Source organism: Chenopodium album, chromosome 17 (assembly GCF_948465745.1).
Source record: "Chenopodium album chromosome 17, dcCheAlbu1.1, whole genome shotgun sequence".
NCBI lineage: Eukaryota > Viridiplantae > Streptophyta > Magnoliopsida > Caryophyllales > Amaranthaceae > Chenopodium > Chenopodium album.
In genome coordinates, this window is record NC_137850.1 from 14,778,163 (window position 1) to 14,784,593 (window position 6,431).

At 41.0% G+C, this 6,431-nt stretch overlaps 1 non-coding gene across 1 annotated transcript; it reads right to left on the bottom strand.

Annotated features, from left to right (window-relative positions):
- Positions 1-408: 408 nt before the first annotated feature.
- Positions 409-515, bottom strand: LOC145590483 (small nucleolar RNA R71). Its single transcript, XR_014102075.1, has one exon. It is a non-coding gene; the product is annotated as a small nucleolar RNA R71 (small nucleolar RNA).
- Positions 516-6,431: the final 5,916 nt, after the last annotated feature.

A 6,431-nucleotide genomic window follows, 5' to 3' on the forward strand; every position in this document is an offset into this window, starting at 1 on the left:
ATCTTTGAGTTCTAGCCCTTCAAGTGAAGAAGAACCACAACAAGAAGAACAAGCAAGCATGGGAGAAAATCTAAGAGTGGTATTGAAGGAATTGGGGATTCCCAGTGCATATAGGTTTGAAAGTGGGATTGCTCCACCTACAACACCGGCAAATGACTTTGAAATAAGGCCAGCAATGATCACTTTGATAGAGAGGCGACAATTTAGAGGGGCCAAGCATGAAAGCCCACTAAATCATCTAAAAGAGTTCAAAAAGTATTGCAACACTATCAAAGTGAATGGAGTTTCCCAAGAATTTATCCGCCTCAAGCTTTTTCCCTTTTCCCTCATAGGGCGTGCCTTGGAATGGCTAGACAAGGAGGTCAAGCCGAATTCTATCATGTTTCTATCCACAAAAGAAAATGGCGGAGGCTAGAGCTTTTGATTCAAGGTTTCAAGCAAAAGCCTAGTGAAAGCCTCTATGAAGCATGGGAGAGATACAAGGAGTATCAAAGAGAATGTCCTCACCACAAAATTCCTACTTACTAAATTATTCAAATCTTTTATGAAAGCCTTAGTCCTCAAGGAAAGTCATGTCTAGATGGAGGAGCCAGATGTCCCATTATGAATAAAACGGAGGAGGAAGTGGTAGACATAATTGAAGACGTAGTGAGGTACTATAGAGATTGGCAAGATAGAGAAAGGGAGTCAACTAGCAAGAGTAGCTCTTCGGTTTACTCGGTTGATCATCTAAATGCAATCAACAATCTATCCTCACAAATGACAAACTTGGGGAAAGAAATGTCAGCTATCAAGGCAAAGTTGGAAAGTGCTACCTCCCAAGTTTCGAATCTTCCCTCCCAATCTTAGGGGAGAGGTAAGGGGAGAGGTATGTCTTTTAATTCTCAACCCTCTCCCTCTTGTAACATGCCTAGTGGATGCTTGTTTTGTGATGTTTGTGGATCGTATGATCATGATGCTTCTAATTTCCCTCATGCATGTATGGATGTTTGTGATGATCAATATGGAAATGTGAATGAGCATGTGAATTATGTGTCAAACAATAATGATTCTAGGTTTGAGAATCAAAGAGGTCAATGGAATAGGAATTACAACAACCATGGGAATTTTGACAAGTATAACCAAGGTGGTGGTAATAGGAACTAAGGGAACCAAAATTTTCGAGGTAACTATAACAACCAAGGTTATAGTAGCCAAAATCAAAACCAAAATTATGGTAATCATAACCAAGGTTATGGTAACCATAATCAAGGTTATGGTCAAAATCAAAATAGGGGTAATTGGAACTACCAAGGTAGGGGAAATTTTCAAAACAATGCTCAAAGGGGTCCCCCACCCGGTTTTGTTCCAATGACCCAAGGTGATAATTCCTATGCTCAACCCTCATCTTCTAGAATTAAATTGGAGGAGATCATTGAAAACCAAACAAAAATTTTGAACACTTACATGGCGGTGAGTGACAAGAAGTTCAATGAGATGATGACACACAACAAAATGTTTGAGACCCAAATCACTTAACTAGCTAACACCTTGAAAGATTGTGCTACCCCTTCTTCATTATCTTCTCAAGGAGTTGATCCTAAGAAACCCATCTACTCTATTACCACAAGGAGTGGGAAAGTACTTGAAGAGAGAGTTTCTAGGATGAGTGAGGAGGATGAGAAGAGGAGTGACTCAAGTGAGAAAGAAGAGAACGATTTGTCAAAGAATGTGAGCAAAGAGGAAGCTCAAGAGAAAAAGAAGAGTGTTGAGAAAGTGCAAGAGGAAGTGAGAAAACCCGACCTTCCATACCCCCAAAAGTTTTTGAGGAACAAAACTGATGAACAATTTGGGAGGTTCCTTGATATGTTGAAGGAAGTTCATCTTTCAATCCCTCTCACCAAAGCCATGACCTAAATGCCTAGATACTCAAAATTTCTTAAGGATATCTTGAGTGGCAAGAGAGAGTGCAATGAGATAGATTCAGTATAGGTTGGGGAGTGTTGTAATGCTTTGATTCACAATGACTTACCCAAAAAGATGAAAGACCCGGGCAATTTCTCCATTCCTTGCAAAATTAAAGGCAAATTGTTTGAAAATGCATTGTGTGATCTTGGTGCTAGCGTTAGTATCATGCCTTATTCCGTCTTCAAGAAGCTTAAGCTAGGAGAGCTTCTTCCTACCAACATAACTTTGCAATTGGCCGATAGATCCATCAAGTTCCCCAAGGGAAGGGTTGAGGATGTTCCCCTTAAGATAGGTGGTTTTACTATTCCCGTAGATTTTATTGTGCTTGAAATTGAAGAAGATGACCACATACCTATCATTCTAGGGAGACCTTTCTTAGCTACTTCGGGAGCTTTGATTAATGTTAAGGGAGGCCTAATTACTTTAAGAGTTGGTAGCAATATGGCAAGTTTTGAGCTAAAACCGATGCATGAGTCCTTGTCTTTTGTTAATGGAACCATGTGTGTTAATTTCCCTCGCTCCATTGATAATGTATGCATGATTGACTCTTCAACTAACGATGTTCTTGAGATTTGTGATGATGTGCTTTTGAGTTTTGATTGCTAGAAGGTTAGTTAAGAGAAAAAGGAGTTTTCCAAGCCCATAGATGAGGAGGTGATTGACATTCCTCATTAGTTTGAGCTTTACCCTTAAGAGGAGGAGGAGGATGATTCCAAGAGTATGGATGGTGAGAAACCGTCTACTAGAACAAAAAAGGCAAAGAAGAAGGTGAGAGCTTCTAGGAAGAAAAGGATGAAGTTGAATAAAGAGAGGCTTGCTTTTGAGGTTTCATCAAGTGAAGTTTCATCTAGCAACAATGTGAGGTTGCTAAAAATTGAAGAGGAGTTTGTTCCATCCGCCACTTTGAACAAGGTGGTGTTCTTTGACCCTCCATGATTTGGAGAAAGAGTCGAGCTAAGGACCTTAAGAAAGCGCTTCACGGGAGGCAACCCGATTTTCTAACCCTTTCCTTTTGATTCCTATTTTTCTTAATTTTCTTTCTTTTGTTTTCCTTTCTTTCACTTGTTTTCTATTTGGATTGATAGGTTAGATTCATGGGAATTGGATTAATTCAAGTGAACATGAGCAATGGAAAGGTGTTTCGTGTTTTTGATGAGAATATGTTCGATTTTATTGAATTTTGAGGTAAAAGGGTAAGGTACCTCGGGATTGAGTTGATTAAGATTTTCGAAAATTTTAGTGAATATTGAAGGTTTCAAGAGGTTTGAGTTGAATTAAGGTGAAGGAGAAATTAATGTGCAAGTGCGCTCTCGTGCTTGCGTTCTCGTGAATTTTAATCATGAACAAGTGATTTTTGAAAAAAAAAAAAATTCTTATGTGATTTTTGGTGATTTTTGGTCTGCCCCCCCTCGTGGGTATCACTTGATCATGACGCTCGTGAGCGTCGATGAGAGCGCGAGCACGAGAGTAAGCAAAAGAGGGAGCAAGCCCCCCTGGCCTTGGCTGGTGCGCACGCACAATGTATGTGCGCGCACGCACCAGCAGGGGCAGAGCTACCTTCTTCTTTTCGAGTAAAATCAAGCAACAATTTCAAGAAAGGAAGCCGCAGTGGCGCCGGCGCGCCAGGCAGGGGCGCAGCCGCGCAAGACACGGGCGCGAGAGCGCAGTAAAGTCGCGCGGCCGCGCACCTGGGCAGCGCCGAGCCTCTATTTATTTTCTTTCTTCTTTCTTTCCCTCATTTCCCCTCAACCTCATTCTTGCATGCATGACCCTCATTCTCACTCTAAAGAACCGAGACCCTACCTCCATTTCTCACATATTTCTTCATCAATTCATCGGAAATCCATCAAAAATCAACATTTTCCTTTTACAAATTCATCTTTTACAACAATAATCATACTACTTACTTCCATTTTCAATCTCCAATCTCTCTCCTCCATTGAAGACCAAATTTGGGGCTTTTTCGGTTTGGTGGGAATTGGTGGCTAATTCTTGTTCAATCTTGCTTCTAGTATGGTATAATTATCTTCTTAAACTCTTATTTACGTTTTATATCATTTTGTTGCAAGAATTTGATTGTTTATGTTGTGAATAGTAGTACTATGTGTTTTGATGAATTTTTTGATTGAATGTGATATTTGGTTGATTATTTGTGTTGATTGATTTTTACTCACATCGTGTTGTACATTTGTGAAGCAAATTTGGTTTAATTGGTGGTGATTGTGAGAAGTTAAAAATTTTAAATATTGGTAGTAAGGTGTTATTTGTGTGATTGGTGTTATTGGTTAAGGAGTTGTGATATTGGTGATTGGAAGTGTTTTGTGGTATTTTTGTGGTGTTTGTGGTGTTGATTGATTGGTTTTTGAGTTGATAAATTTGGGGGAAACACAATGTCGAAGCTTGTTTGAGCCTTTTCCTCTAAGAAACCAAAAACCAACATCACAATCGAAGAACCTTCTTCAAACCCGTCTACTTCCCAAACACAACAACCTACTCCTTTTCTTAAGATAAAAATCAATAACCCAATCCAAAAAGCTCGATATGCCAAGCTAAAAAAGAACCAATCCTTTAAACCCTCTCGGCACTACTTTCAACAAGACATGATCAAATTGGGTATTGATGAGGATTTGAGGGAATTGTTTAGCAATCTTCGCATGAGCACCTTTGTGAGCACGTGTTACCGTACCTACCTTGAGCCAACTTTGGAATTTTTTGTTACGGTTTCATGTGAGGTGGTAGAGGATAATAACTACTGGATCCATTTTCATCTTGTCAACATTCATCATGATCTTTCTCTTACCGAGTTCAATGCGGCACTCGATCTTAATCCGGGGGCGGATGTCTTGCACCCCGAGTTCTTCTTCAAGAATGAGTATGACCAAAATTCTTTGCGGGATAATATATCGGGGGAAGGCAATTTCATTACTCGGTATGCCACCATAAGCAAGGTATTCCAACCGTGTCTAAGGGTTCTTCATAGGCTTTTGGGATATTCGATAATCCCTAAGCAAAAATTGGGAAAGATGAGTCAATTAGAGCTCGGATACTTTGGTTGGCTACTAGAGAGGAGTACCGGGTTCATTTGAACTTAGGGTACATGTTCTTGAGATATTACAAGGGGTTGCAAGAAAGGGAGTCCGGAGAGATCCCTTGTGGTAGTATGGTTACGAGGCTCGCGACCAACCTTCATCTTGACCACTACTTACCCTCTTGTACTCCGGTGGGTAGTTTGAGCACCCTCTACCTCGACATTGCACAATTGAAGTAGGTGCAATTTTTGGCCAAGAATGAAGATGATGAGGTGTTTGATTGGCTTAGGGAGAACAAACATTGGTGCTATCTCCCTAACCCCTCCTTGACTTCTATCCACCAAGAGGATGTGCCTAATATGTGGCATGTACCCTTAAGTAACTGCCTCCCCTATGGTGATGATGATGAGGAGATGGGCGAAGAAGAAGAAGAAGAAGAAGAAGAAGAAGAAGAAGAAGAAGAACTACAACAACAACGACAACCAAGACAACATCAAAAATTTGCTAACCTCGATATGGATGCTATAAGTGCACAAATGAAGGGGATGCAAATTAGATTGGCAGGGATGTGCGATCAAGATTTCGAGGCAATTTATCACCAAATGAGAGGCATCTCGGAGATGCAACAAGGTATGTTTCTCCAACAACAACATTTATATGATGCGAGTGTTAACCGTGGGGAGGTCTCCTCCGCGGTTAACTACCCATACTTTCCACCCCAACTTGGTCCTATACCATCAGGCGGGTACCCATATTGCAAGGATCCCCGGGGTCTAGCACCGTGACTCCCTCATTCCCCGATGAGCACGGTAACTACGATTATCGTGTTCCCGGTGGGAGCGATTATAAGGGTGATCCTAACTACTCCTATGTTCACCCCGATCATCCACTACCGCTTGCTTTGCCAGAGCAATATACTCTCCTTGCCCCTTAGCAATAAGAAAACTTCAAGGGGCACTACGGCTGGCCACCTGGTTACACCGGGGGATAGGATCCTTATGGTCTCCCATCCGGGTTCTCCTATGACGGGGATGACAATGATAGTGTCGGGCCGAGTGGTAGCTAGTTCTCCCATTTTGTGCCTTTTTCCTCCATCTCTTATTTTATGTGATGCTTGCTTTGAATTGATGGGATGTTGAGATGTATTCTTGTTTAGCTTGGGGGAACTCTATTTTATTAGGGGTTTGTCACAGTGGCCAATATTGTTATTGTGCATTGCCTTGTCTACTTTTTGCCTTGATGTTTGATAATTGCCTACCTTGGTCTATCATTGATGGTGTTTGATTGTTGTTTCTATGATCTTTCCCTGTCTTTTCTTTCTCTCTTAATAATGTTGTTGTTGTGATGATTTCTATGATGATGATGATGATGATGCGTGTTGTTTGCTCCCATGAATCCAAAGCCCTATTCTCTAAAACCCTTGAATCCAAATCCGTTAAATCCAAATCTTGTAGT